We start from the raw sequence: 14,921 nt of genomic DNA on the forward strand, positions 1-14,921 counted from the left end.
TCCTAATTATGCGCAGTAACACCATTTGTTTTAGTTTTTCGTTTTGTCTCCTGAAAGACTAGCATTATGAAAATTAACATACAGGTGAAACTTTTATTTGGCACTTAAATAATTATTACTTTTCACCAAACTTCCTGTACATATTTTCATAACTCCAATTTTGCTTTATTTTGAATACCCAGTCACAGCACTATAAAACCAAACAACTGCTAGAAAGAAATCAGATTTGCTCTTAAGGATGTTTTCCTCTTCCTTATGTTCACCACCATCTTTCTCTAACAAAATCTTCCCTTATGTAATATTCTTTGTAAAATGACTGCTTTATCTCTGCTTACACTGACTGAACTTCCTGAAAAGAAGATATGCCAAAGATCTGTTTCATAAAGGCTTATTCAAATAAAGGTTTATTTAAAACGAGGGGGAGGGGGAAGAACTTCTATCAAACAGTAAGATACACTATAGCTCTGTGCTGCAAATGTCACGTGTAGTGCATTAAAAAGAAAATTAACTATGCGAGTACATCTACTAATGTATTTGAACGCGATAGTGAATGCTCATTTATTTAACATGTTTAGACAGGCAAAGCACTTATATTGTGTTATCTACACTCTCAGGCCTAGATACATATCCAATACAGTTATGCCTGAAATAATGTTGCATACTTTATATGTTATAAAGCTTTTTTTTTCCTCAGGTTTTGTATATATAGAAAAAGCTATATGTTGTATTCATTAGGCAAGCAAAAACTGTACTCATTTTGATAAGTAATATTGCTGTGTTTATCTTTCGGCATAACTGCCTTTTCAACTGCACTTCATTTTTTCCCCCTCAAAGAGATTATAGTTTTAAAACAACTTGTTGCAAAAATCTGGTAGAGAAGATAACAACAGTGTATGATATGCCACAGCTAAATGGAAGAATTAGGACATTGTTTTAGAGAAATCTTGGACAATTAATTAAACCAGTCTATTAGCTTTCAAAGATGAGCAAACAAAACAGCATCAATGACAATGTGTTTCAGTGGAGAAATAAAGCTGAGCTTCCAGACCTCAGAGTGGTGGAAAAGTTTCAGAGTAGAAAAGTGTCTTTGTAGTCACTCTTTACTAATACAAAGTTGAAGGTGGCTCCAAAGTTTACCAACAATTTACTGAAATGGGACCAAAATATATTAAGGTTTACTGCTCTCCAAAATTTCAGTATTAAATGGTGCAAATCGGAGAAATTTCTTCTAGAGAATAAGAAGATGAAATGTGAAGATAGTATCATATATGTCTACAGATCCAGAATCCTAATGACCAAGCACAAATCCAAACATTTGAAGAGTACGGCCTGACACTGTCTGATATAAGTCAGGAGTAAATCCACAGTTTGGAGTTTAACTGGTATAAAATCTATTTGAGAGAAAACCAGGCTAAATTCCAAAAGTGTATTTAATTAGTCTCCTAGATAAAAGTATGTGATCTATGCCTATTGCAGTTTTGAGAATCTGAGCCTGGGTACATTTTCTCTGCAAACACCATGCACAGTTTATTTCCCGAGAGAAAGCGGGGTTTCCCTTACTAAGTTACACCTCTATTTTATTTATATATGGAACGTGTAATAACCAACCAACACATTTTAGTATATCTTAATAAAGAGTAAGACCTCTTCCTAGGCTGTACTACTCACTGTATTTCTTAATAATAAAAAAAATGAGTCACTGCAGAAGAACAGACTGTGACTTTCTCTGTCCCAGCAAACATAGTGACATGTGCACCCTTGTGGAGAAGAAAAGAAAGTGTAGTTGATTACTGGGTCTCCAGCTGTAATCAGTCTGGATCAGGCTAAAAGGCTGACTCAGTCTCTCTGTGTTAGAGCTCCTTAGGTTGTTGACTCCTGTCCAGCAGCAGATTAAACTAGGACAGCTGAAGTGGGTAGTGACCTCGGTCATCTGCTCCACCCAGCTCCTGGAGGCTGTCACACCTATGGCAGGCCCAAATGAATAGGGCGTGAGACAGCTTTGGAAACATAACAGTGTCTGGCTTGACATACTAAAGTAAACCAGAACTACAGAAATTTAATCCACTTTTGCATTTGAATACAAACCAGCAGAACTTATGTCCAAGAATTACACCGTTATTTTTGTATTTTCATTCATCATATAACCCATATATGTCTATATTTTCATCAGTATATGATATGATCTTTAAGTTAGATCCACAGAAGAACTTCCAGATGATGTACGCTTCCAGCTACTGGAAATGCAGTATACTACCTCTGCAGTAATCTTCACCCAGAGGGACAGGGCATAGTACAGTCCCTTCTCAACCCCTTCAATGGTTGGAGGCACGAGGTAAGGCAATAGCTGCTATTTCGAAAGACCCAAATTACTGTACTTCCCTTAATGCAGTGAATGCAGATATGCTAGCCTTCATACTGAGTATACAGTGGAAGAAAATTCTTTTTGAGCCTTCTACTGCATAGTCAGAAAAATGGAGCACAGAAAACCTGATAAAGACTTCTAAAGGCAATACGAGCTTCCAGCTACTATTATGATATCAATTATTGTACTGTGTCAAGACACATCTGTGAGGGACCAGGGCTTCCATACTACTACTTGTTACGAAAAGAGAAAAAGGTCTTGCTTCCCACAGGCATTTCTACAAGCTAAAACACAACTAACACATACAGAGTGGTTTCTCAGGACCACAACATTTTTTTTGGTAAAATAAGGGATAGTGTTAATGAGGGATTTTCGGAAGGGTAATGATGTAAATAAAGAGTGTTTGCCAACTGCAGGTGGCAATGCAGAAGACAGGAAGATATTTGTTTAAAAATATGCAAGACATGAAGATTTAGTAAAAAAAATGTAAAGGCATGTCATCTGTATAAGATAACGTTCTAATTAAACTTGCTAGAGGTTTTTTGACTAATGTTCCTTTTGCCAGAAAAACTTACAGAAGTGAAACAGTTCTGACAGAGCTTTATGGGGTCAAGTTTCTCAGTCCTAAGACAGACTCAGTCATCAAAAGAAAAGAAAGGAAGAATCTCCAAGCAAGCTGCAATAAAAGAGTGGCAGTGCCTCAGAAATAAGGTGGTGGTTACACCATTTAGTTGGAAAGCAGAACAGTGGTGGCCTAATGACTTGACCCTCTTTTCACCCCTAATGACTACAGTAGTTATCCATTTCTAATAAAGAAGGTCTTACTGGTTTTATACAGAGGGGTAAGGAAAGCATTACTCTTTCCCAGTGCAGAAGGGAAGGTTTCAAAATATAGCAAGACTTTACGACAGTGGAAAACTGTTTTCCATACAAGTCCAGTTCTGACTCTGTGGAACTGAAAATAAATTTCTTGATGTTACAATATATTGTTATATCAATAGTTAAATCTGTCAAATAAATTTACCTAATATATAATACATACATGTCAAGTAGAAGAAGAGAATAAAAATGTCCATGAAGACTATTTATGTATTTATCTCAACTCTTTTTCTAGCTCACATTGCAAAGAATTAGAAATGCTTACTTAATCATAGAAGGTTGGGAAAGTCAAAGAAATCATAGTTTGCAAACTAGAGCAAAAAAAAATACATTCCAATTGCATCGGCCTAAGTTTTTAACCAAATGACATCAGGCACTGAAGCAGCTATCTGATACCGTCAGAGTTTCCGCCAAATGGAAAGGTTATTTTAGGATCCTCTTCTTTGTCTGCATCTTTTACTGCAGACACTTCTGCTGCTTGAAAAAAAAACAACCTTTAAATAATAATAAAAAAACTCTTTTAAGTTCTACAGAAAGGAAAAAGTAAGGTCCTGATGTCCCTGAAAAACTGTGGACTTACTGTTCTTTGTAATGTTTATGATCAAGATTCTTGTGCAAACAGATCTGGTTCCTAACAGGAAGCTTATAAATCATACTCATAATTGCTGTCAAAACTGCAGTGGAGTGTACTGCAAGTTTTGATAATAAAGAATAGAGTCACAGTTCAAACTTGATTACATTTTGGAAATTCATGCTGCTCTTACAAGAATCAGTGGTCTTAAATATCTTCTTCTCCTGCCAAATTTTTCACTTGCACTTTTTATTATTTATGAAATCAGTGTCTGCACAATGTCATGCAGACCTCTGCTGATAAACTCTAATTAAGATTAAGACAAGCCTTTTGGAAAGGATCCCATCATTAGCAAACATGATAAACACAAAAATACTCCCTACATGTCAACCAGGAGCAATTCAGTAACCTAACAGTATTATCTGTTGCTAGGCTACAGAGCTGACAAAGCTTCAATTATATTGTATGGCCATACCTATAGAATACTGTATAAGCAAAATATATCTAATATAAAGCATTTAACTTCATGCATGCTATCTGTAATTCATGGCTTCTTTCAATGGCAAAAATCAGGTTAATAATTACATAGCATGCTGGAAAAATCTTTGCGATGTGTCATGTTTGCAGAATTTTTTCTAATTTATCTCTATGATTGATAGACATTTGCTTTGTGAAAATAATAAAATGCAAGCAATGGGATGCTGTAAACCACACAAGCACAACTACACCTGGGCTCATCAAGATATGGAACCACACTTAGTATAAAAAATATATAGTAAATTGAACCAATTAAGTAATATTTAAATGCAGTAATATTCTATCTTCTGTATTCAGAATAAGGAGCATTGTGGTGATAGATATGCATGCTAATATAAAACTTTATTTTATGTAAGACAGCTATCTAAAATAGAATAGAAATTTGCCTTTTTTAAACAGCTCTTTATTTTCCCCTCCAATATTTTGGCATTTTTAAAAACAAAGCAACCTTTATTATACTAACTGGAATCAACAATTAGCTCTGAAGATTTAACTAAAGCAATGGACCTTCACCTTTTCTGATTCTCAGAACTCTACAACACTTCCAGTGAGCACAGACCCCAGAAAAGCAAACCCTCTGACAGTGGGCTTTTTTCTTTTCACTTGTTTTTGCAGACCTTAAGGAGTAATCATGTGGGATGTGTGGGTCACAGTTTGAAAAAATAAGGTTTAAGGATGGTCCTCCCTATTAATGTTACTGGGAGAAAACTGCTTCAAAATGGATGGAACCATGAAGCATCCTGATTCATAATGCTGCTTTTAGGAAAATTGATTTGAGGAAGCAGGTTACTGAAAGTAACAACATTTTCATTGAGTTCAGCCATTCTATGGAAGGAAGTGTTCTATGGAAGTATTTCTTCACATACAAAGACGAATAAAGACAATATAAACATATATTCAAAGTCAATCCTTTTTTTCCAGTCTTAGCTATTAGTTAGTTTTCTTTGTTAAACTATCTGTCTTTTCTGACCCAGATACGGTGAACATCTTTCATAGAAGTTTAGGAAAATCAACAGTAATTTCTGTTAAAACCGATTTTCAGTGTCAGTTAATTCCGAAGCAATACTTCGGTAAAATTTGCGATTACTGGATTTGATTGTGTTGCTGCAACAACATAATAGCCCATTTCCTGTATACACATCTTTTTGCAAGAAGGGTCAAAAGACTATCAGAATTTATTTAAACAACAGACTGTGCTACTCTTAGTGACTTCCAGGCACCATCAACTGAATTAAACCTTTCTCTCCCAATGAAATATTCCGATTTGTAAAAAATGATGCTTTTTAGTAATTGTAATGGGGGCTGGAGTTAATTTATTGTCTTCCCTCCTTTGTTGCACAGGTTAAGCATTTAAGGAGAATTTGCACATCACAATAGGATTGGATCTTCACTTTAGAGTTCCTCCTGCTTCTCACCCAGGGGTTGTGACTACTCAGCACAATGAATGCCATTTCAGTGCAGCACAAGTTACTGGTCAGATCTCTAATTTTTTGACATTAACAGAGTACATATATCTATATGTAGACACATTGTTTAATACAAATTATAATGAATTCAAATCCAATACTGTTGAAATTTTTGACAGTAGAGTAGTGCAAGGAACAGAACTTATAAATTATGTGTGCCCCTTCTTTGAAAAATGCTTTGGAGGTTTCTTTGTGCATTGGCAAATACAGTAGGAATACGAGGTATTGTGTGGATCCTCCTGCACAGCACCTGATAAAAGAATAAAGAGCTGTGACATATTCTTAAAACAATAGAGGAATTAAAGAGAAACAATGGGCCAGCTGCTTCATTAATACAATCAAAAGAGAGCCCAGCACAGAAGAGTCCAGATAATTAAGCACTACTCTTTTAGACCTTTTTTCTATAATAAAATTGCTAAAAATTATTAACTACTTCATAGTTGTTAGATAGATCTATGTACCTGTTTATTTAGGTTGATTAATGCCTTTTCAGTATTCTGCAACATGCCAACTCATGTTTCATACAAGTTTTTGAGCAAAACAATGTAAGAATAAGTGATATGGATCTATAGTATATACAGCAATAAATCAAAAGCATTTTGTGAAGTCTTTCCAGTTCCTAAATAATTCTTAACATTTTTCATTTGCATAATCAAAATATATACTTTGCAGGCATTTTTTGCCATTCATATATTTTAATTCCAGGGTTCCAAAAATCTTTCAGTGAAATCAGTGAATCATTCCTGCAAATTCATACATCTCAAAATACTTTTAAAAAAATAGCTGCAGTGCTCAATTAGGATTAATGAGATAATTTCTTAGCATCTTACATCATTTTCCTTGTATATTGATCAAAGGAGATTGCAAAAAGATACTTGACTTTTAATTTTAGCTAAACCATTGCATATTACAAGACTGCAGTGTATTGACTGCAGAAAATGTAAAATCTATTATACTCTGTAAAATTAGAACAATACAGAAGATGAGCCAGTTCAGTTGCCACTTTATTATTGTTTTGTTCAGCATAAAATGTAAAGCCTGCTTCATTTTTAAACTCACTGAACAAATTGCAAAATAAAGGAAATGTAAGCACAATATTTTTTAAAGCAATAGAAGAATACTCAGCTAAAGACACTGGCCAACTTTGAAGAGGAAAGCTTTAAAATCCCTGCATTTCAAGATTCAAAATGTCTGACCAGAACTAAAGAAGAAAAATATTCCTTGAGAAAATAGCTCTGATTCCTGCACCTGAATCAACCTGACTTTGACCCTGACTTCAGCTTAGTCATATGCTGAGCGTTCAAGTCTTTTTTATCTAAATTGATGATTTTATAGTTAAAAAATACTGCTGGTATTAGTTACATAATAGAGTAAAAATAAAAATATTAAAAGAACTTTTCAGTCGTACAGGAGTATATTCCCCAAACTGGAATGATCTGTATCAATGTAAGGGGCAAGATTTTCCCCTGTTGCAGTGTGTCCACTGCTGACATCAGGCTAAGTATTTCTGAAGCTCCTTAATTAATACTGCAAAGAGCTTGATCAGCTTAACCACAACTGAAAAACACTATTTTTGAAGAGCAAGGACCTTTCACTTACTTGACCTCTTATTTTTTCCATTGTTTGCTTTTTCTTAGTTTGAGGATTTCTATTTGTTTCTTCCAATTAAATGCCTGGGTGTTAACTCTCAATACAATTCTATTAAGTAAAGAAGCAAAATAGATTAGTCCTTAAAAAATATTCACAGGAAAATAATGTGGCAATTTTATTTGCCATTTTCCCCCCGATAGAGCTGTCACAGCTTATTTACCACAGGGGGAGACAGTTAAACCCGTATCCTTGGAAGTTCTATGCATTTAAGAGGCTTATATATCTCTTCTGGGACCCTCGTTCAAATCCTGGGCTAATCAGAGTGAATACATATCTTTCTATTAGATGGCTCTGAAAAGTCTTAGGTGATATCAGTTCCTGGTGGACGACAGTCCACAGTGAAAAACTATTAAATATTTGGCACAAATGGCAATACTTACGGAATGCAGCTGAAAACTGTAATATCCTTCCACATCACCAGAAGTTCAGTCTGCTGCTCAAGGGCTGAAATTAAAGCCTGCCACAAGCGCTAAACCTGTTATATTTCCTTAATTCAGTATAAGCTCGAACAAGGAAACTGAAGGAGTTCTTTCAAAAGTTTAGCAAATTCTTCCTTCTAAAATGTGTTATTTTTCTGCTTAAACTCCTCTGTTTTCAATTCAGCACTACACTTTTTTTACATGGGAATTGAGCTATCAATTGTTATTTCAGAATGTATTAATCCTCAAGGAAAAAAAGAGACAAACAGCTTAGCCTTGCAGACATTGTCCATGTTACACTCAATCATTACTGCAAACTCAACTGCCCTTTTACTTTTTTTAGGACCAGTGAACAGGCACTCTCCAAAGAAATTTCTCAGACACATCCCCAGGTGCCCCCAACTTCTTCACCAGCTTTTGTGGCTGCACTAGGTTTCAGAGAGAGAGAGAAAATGGGACTACTGAAACCAACTACCCTGAAGAAGGGCTTTGGATACACACACTCCTACAACCCCTGCTTCCCTAGCAGCACAGCTGTACAGTGACCTTTTGTAGCCTTACAAACACAAGCCTGCCTGTGGATTGTCTTCCCAGGGTTATTTTGTGAGATTGGAGTGTATGGAAAAAAAAAAGATTAAACGAGACAGTAGATGTGCTTTAACGGCTCCTCTTTCTTACAGCAAAAACAGAGTATTCTACATTTTATCAATGGATTTTCTGCTGTCTTGGACCTGCTACCTCAGGGCTCATTCCTTGCCCTTGGGCAAATTTAGAGTGAATGGAAAAGGTATGCGAGCAGGAGGATAGATTATAGAGGGAATGGGATGATAGGTTGTCTCTGTAAGGAAAATAATAACATTAAATAGAAAGACTAATGGGAAAATTTTCACAGAACAGCAAAAGCAAAATAAAGAATAAATATCAGCTATGCAACCTGGTTACTTATTCGCTACAGGGGCCACGCTACAGAAGCACATCAAAGTTCTGCGTGACACGGGAACAAAAATCACCTTTCATAGTGAACAGAACCTGGTATATTCTGTTGTGTGCACTGTAACCCTGAGAAAAGAACTGCTTTTACTGCTTATTAGGTTGAATCTTCTTCCCTCGCATGTTGATTTGCAGCTAACATGTTGAGTTTTGGAACTAGTTTACATCAGCTATAAAAAACACAAAGGTAAAGAAATAGCACTTCATTGATTTAATTTCATTAAAAAAACTTGCTTCCACTTAAACTGTTAGAACAATTTACATTGGCTGCAGCGGAAACAAGACTGTATGACAATTTGCTGTCTCTCTTACTAAACAAATGAGCAAGTAAGAGGCATTAAAAGTAGATTTGCATGTTAAATGTTTGAAAATATAAATATCAGAGCTACAATAAGCATCTTCCCCCCAAGTCCTTTCTACTTATTAAGTACTCTGTCTTTATTTTCAGTATCTAAAAGAAAACCCAGAAACCAAACAGATTTCCTCCAGATGTGGTAAAATACTATGTAACATAGTTTTGCCTTTTGCAGTAGAAACTAGAAGTGAAAAGGTCAGAAAACTCAGGACAAAGAAAAGTATTTCCACAGTCCAAGTTATACAGAATGTCTAAAGTAAACAAGCACTGTAAACCATTGGCATTACACTGACATTATAGCTCATCAAAAATGAGATATTGTTAATAAAGAAAGCAAACCTTGTAATGGTAACTGCAAAACTGAGCTACTTGAGGTCACACTTGAAATAAAAAAAAGATTATGAATGAACAAACATTTAAGTCTCCTGCTGTACAGCCTAACATGGATTAGCAATTAAAGAGGATTCTGTACTCGATGATTTCTTCCAAAATAGGCTTAATAAGACATACCAGTTTACTAAGCATCATACAGGTGCATAGAAGTTGCCATTCGGACTGACTGCCTGGTCAGCATGATTTCTAAATGGCCAGGAAAGAAGTGACTGTATACCCAAAGGCAAGCTGTCAAAATTCAGGCTGCAGCTGATAAACTGATTACAAAGCTGCTTAAGACTTTGCTTGTAAACAAAAGCATTTATCAACTAATAATTTGCAATAAACTGATGTAACTCCCAGCTGAGCCCCGAACTATAATTGTCTTTACCATCTGCCTATTAAAATACCATTCTTCATCACCAAGCAGGAGCAGAAGGGAGAAAATCTCCAACAACCACATAACTTGCATGCTTATAAATAATCTGTGAGCATTTCACACTTTCCTTATGATTGCCAGGTTTTGTATACTTCATTTTCTTTTTTGAGAGGCAAAGAGGTGCTCTAAAGTGGCAAAAAACAAATTAATAAATACTGCCTGGTGCAGGAAAAAAATATGTAAGTGCATTATCTTCTGCATTTTCTTAATTTTTTCTCTTTTTGCTACTCCATAGGAATATCACGATGGAAGCCCCCTGAAGCACAACTTTGCAGATTAAACTCTCAATTTCAACTTGTCAGTTTTCATTACCTTTCTTTCTTACACATTCACTTCTTACAGCTGCCTCAATGGGTTGTCAGTTAAAGCATGCTGGCTCCCCAGGGAGCAGTTTGCCAGAGTTTGTAGAGTTCTGCAGCCTGTGGAACTCTACAGGGTCAGCCTTAAGAGCAACACACTGAGAGTCTTTCTGAAAATTAAGTGAATTGACTCCCTTTTTTTTTCTAGCTATTGATGCTCTTAGTCCTGGGAAAAGTTGTGGAATGTAGACAAAGTTCCAAATCAACCAATTCAAATGTACTGAAGCTGATGCACCTCAAAGAAAGAATGATTTTGTTAAATGCTTAAAATAACCAAGTATAACTGTGTGTGTGTGAGGGGAACCAGAATTGATACTGTGCAGAGAGCAACAGTCCCTCAAAATGCATCTGCATTAAAAATGGAATTTAACAATCACACTATAATTTGGTGAAATGCATTCGACCAAGTATTTTTCCAGTCTCCACTCTCAGCCATCCACAATTCTAAATGCAAGACTATGACAGAGAGTTACAATTAGTTTACTTCTTGATAAATTTCTGTACAAAGTGCACAGATGCTTTAAATGCCACTTGATTTTTCAGACTTTTCAGACCCAGACTAAAACAATCTATTCAGCTGGAGTCAAAACACACTCCTTTTCATGTATATGGAAAACATTTTAGGACACCAATGGGAGCAAATTGGAGGTGTAAAACAAAATGAAGGGAGATTCCGACCTATTAATTCTGTTGAAATGCACCAACTTAAAGGATGATCTTGCTCCTGTGTCCACTTACAGAGTTTCATTTTTTTCAACAGTGTATTTTCTGCACCTCGTAATGCCTTTTTATGGCCCTTTCCTACTATTAGCTTTGCCTGCAAACCACCACCCAATTCCCAAGGAAAAAACAAAAAACAGTTTAGGAGCTATAGACTTGATTGTTTAGGATACATTGCACTATTCTACACAGCACAATTATGTATTCAAACTAAGGGAATTTTTACAGGTACTTATGAATATGTGTGCACAACTGGGTCTTGGTACACGGACTGGATACAAACACACGGGTACTACAGAGGGAAAGTGAACAACAGTGTGAATGAATATGAAAAACAGAGATGAATTAAGCCCTGAGTGTAAAAAAAAAAATCTTTTTTTGTTGTAAATACACATTTTTCTGAAACAGTATTATGAGAAGCATCTTTCAAAAGCCTATAGTTAAAACTCATCATATAGAGAAGTAAAAACTTTAACAACTTTGATATTATTAGTTATGTTACTAAGTTCGAAATTCATAGTTCGAAGAAAAAGATAGGTGTAAAAATTATTTTAAAAAATAGTCCCACAAAAAATAAAAATTGTTAAAGAATTGAATAGACTGAACGGGAATTCAAAATATCTAGTGGTTGTCACAGAAAAAATTGTTTTAAAATAATTTTACCACTGACATATCATTTATAGTATTTAGATGCTTATTCTGTATTTCATTTGGAAATTTGTTAAAAAAAATTCCTGACATACAATTACTGATTTTTTCCTGCAAATAATATACAAATATATGGATTTCTAACCAGTAAGGTGTAAACGTGCCTTGTAACAAAAAGGAGTATAGCTATTTTTCAAATATATGCTTTTATTTTATACCTTTATACCTCACTTTACATGGGATGTATATGAATGTAACAGTGTAGGTAGCCAAGAAAAAAAATATAAAAAAAATGGGATTAACTTATTTATGAGTCAATTCTGCTTTTTTTTTTTTTTTTTTTTTTTTTTATGGGCCAGGAGTCAAGCTAGAAACAGACCACATCAGATCATTATTGTTACTGTTACTACTGTGAAATGCGGTGCAGAGCTGCTGGGGAGCGGCGAGCAGACACCGCCCGCCCCGCTCGCCTCCCGCCGCAGGAGCCTTCTCGAACATTCTCGGGTCGCACCGAGCTGAGGGGCACGAGGAGGCGGCGGCCCCCCAGGCCAGAGCGGCCGCCCGCGCGCCGCTCTGGCCCGCTCGCCGCCCAGCGCGGCGGCGGCGCCGGCGCAGCGCCCCTGGCGGCGCGCGGCCGGGGAAGGGCGGCGGTTGACGCACGCGCTGAGCCGCCGCCAGCAGATGGCGCCGCCGGCCCGCCGTCGGGGAGGGGTGGGTGGGTGTGTGTTTGGGGGAGCTGGGGAGGGGGGCGCAGCCGCCGTTATTTATTTAATTTTACACAACGCTGAACACTGCACATTGTGCCACCAAGGCTGATAAAGCGGGAAGGTTTCGGGAAGTTTGATTAAACACTCTTGCCACCACCACCAGCCCCCCACCCACCTTGTGCTCAATGCTCGTCTTGTGCTTTTTTGACAGTTGGGCCATGTTTTTTCTGTCAGGACCAAGCAGAAAGATTTCCCCTCGGTGTCATGGGGGGTAAAGAGATTATAAGGGTGGCAGACCGCGGAGCTTCCCCTGGTCACGCAGCGGGGAGCCGCCTCGGGGAAGAGGCGTCCCTCCTTGCTGGGGACACCGAGTGATGTGCCCACTGTTCCTCGCCCACCAAAGACGACAGAGGAAATTTAAATAAACTGATGGGCAGAACAACAACAAAAATGTTGGAAAATCTCATCAGTTAATATTTAGGTAGGATCTCTTTTCCTTCTGGATGTTGTACCTCTATGCTTTTAAAATACCCTCAAAGCCTTAATAGGGCATTAATGTGGTATTTGTCTTCCTGGTATGTGAGTTAGCTAACCAGTAAGGTGTACTGGTAAATTACAAACCAGAACTGTCTTTTCGGCCCGTTAAACAGAAACTTTGAGAAAAGCAAAATGACACCATAAATAAAGCATCTGTACAAACACAGTTGTTGTCACAACCGCTCCAGAGAAGACCACAATGGATACTGAAGCTCTTACAAAAGTGAGTTTTTGTTTGAGCACAATTAGAGTATGACACATTTCCATCACACAGTGCCACACAGTGTATTAAGCTCCATGTCAGAGCAGTGACAATGAGAATATAACTACTGGCCTCTGATCAGTCTTGCAAAATCCAGTCAAAAAACTCTTTGAATCAGACAGGACACTAAGCCAGGGAGAAAGGCAACGCGGGGTGGAATTTGTAGAACCCCCGGCAGTTAGAATATTTTAATAGAAACCTTCTCTGCTTACCTATCACCACTTCTTTCTGCTTAAATCATTCAGTTATAAAACTGGATATCTGAAAGATGTAACTGAGACAGGAAATTATTAAACAATTAGCTGCTTCATAATATTTCTGTTGCTGAGCAAAACAGCATTCCAGGGTGCATGACTCTCACAGAAACAAACGGGAATCATGATATGAAAACTTTGTGGAAACCTTTGAACACTTATCTCTGTCTCATGAGAATAATAAAGAAATTCAAAGTCAAGGATGCAGTGATCCTAGAAGAACTATCTGGCTTTTAGAGGAGAAGGGATTGTGCACTGAAGTAAAATTCTGCAAACTTCAGAGTGCTGGCATGAACCTCTGTGTCTCAGTTGGCCCCTTCTTAAAACTGCACAAAATCTTAAGTGAAATGGTATGAGGCTACTCTAAGTAAAGAGGTCACAGAGATTTAAAAAATGGTTCTACTAGATGTTTGGAATACTGCTTGGAATAGGAGATTTTTATGTAGCAGAATGGAAGAACTGACAGCAATTACATGCCAAGCCTTCTACTCTGCCTGGAAAGCTACCCTGCTATTAAAGCTGTTCTCTGAGGCAGCCCTGATCACACCCTCTCCCCCAAAAGACACATCTCTACACTTCACCGACCAGTCCTATTGGACACAAAATGCTATCTACTCCCTCTCTCCTTTTTAACTAGGACAAAGTACAATGAACAACTTGGATTCTCTCTAGGGTATGGAAACTGAATACATCTGGCACAATGGAACAATGCAGTTCATCAATACTTAACCTATATACAACTCAAAACAAAACACATTGTCTTGAATGCTAGCCAATTTACAAGCAGTGAACTTCATGGTATCCACAACCTGCTGGAGATGCTTCACTGTCTCTTATCTTTATGTTCTGCTACAAGTTGGCACTCCTGTGGACAACCATCTGCATCTACAATTCAGAATCACTAAAATGCTCCATTACTCTTTCTGTTAGACTGTCCCTTCTGGTCTTGAGAAGATGATTCTGTACCATCCTATCTCAAAAAAAAGTGTTCTCATACTTCTTTATTAAGACACCGGAAAAATCAATGCTCTCTATACCCTGGAAATGGAAACTGGATTTAGTGTCTATCTTCATAATGGAAAATATTGTCCATGTGCAGAAGAGATAGTTTAGAACTATTTCCCCAGTCCCAGGAGATACTGCTTGACATAACACCATAAAATGTCTTTCAATGTAGCTTCTTATTGTACATTTAAGTCTTTTTAACTGGGGGTTCTCATTTGCTATCTTCTCCTTGATTAATTCTCTTTTCTCATTTCCTTTCATCTCTGCTTTCAACCCTGAACTCCACTCCACATTCTCTCTTATCCTTTCATCCCTCCTCAGTTTTCATTAAATACAAACTGATAAAATACTAACTGATTATTGTTAATCTATATGCCAGTGAGGTAATA

At 37.1% G+C, this 14,921-nt stretch overlaps 1 protein-coding gene across 2 annotated transcripts in view; it reads right to left on the minus strand.

The window, feature by feature from the left end:
• Positions 1-14,921, minus strand: part of ZFPM2 (zinc finger protein, FOG family member 2) — a 313,230-nt gene that overhangs the window by 12,173 nt on the left and 286,136 nt on the right. The gene's annotated exons all lie outside the window — the stretch shown is intronic.

Source organism: Rhea pennata, chromosome 2, assembly GCF_028389875.1.
Source record: "Rhea pennata isolate bPtePen1 chromosome 2, bPtePen1.pri, whole genome shotgun sequence".
Classification (NCBI taxonomy): Eukaryota; Metazoa; Chordata; class Aves; order Rheiformes; family Rheidae; genus Rhea; species Rhea pennata.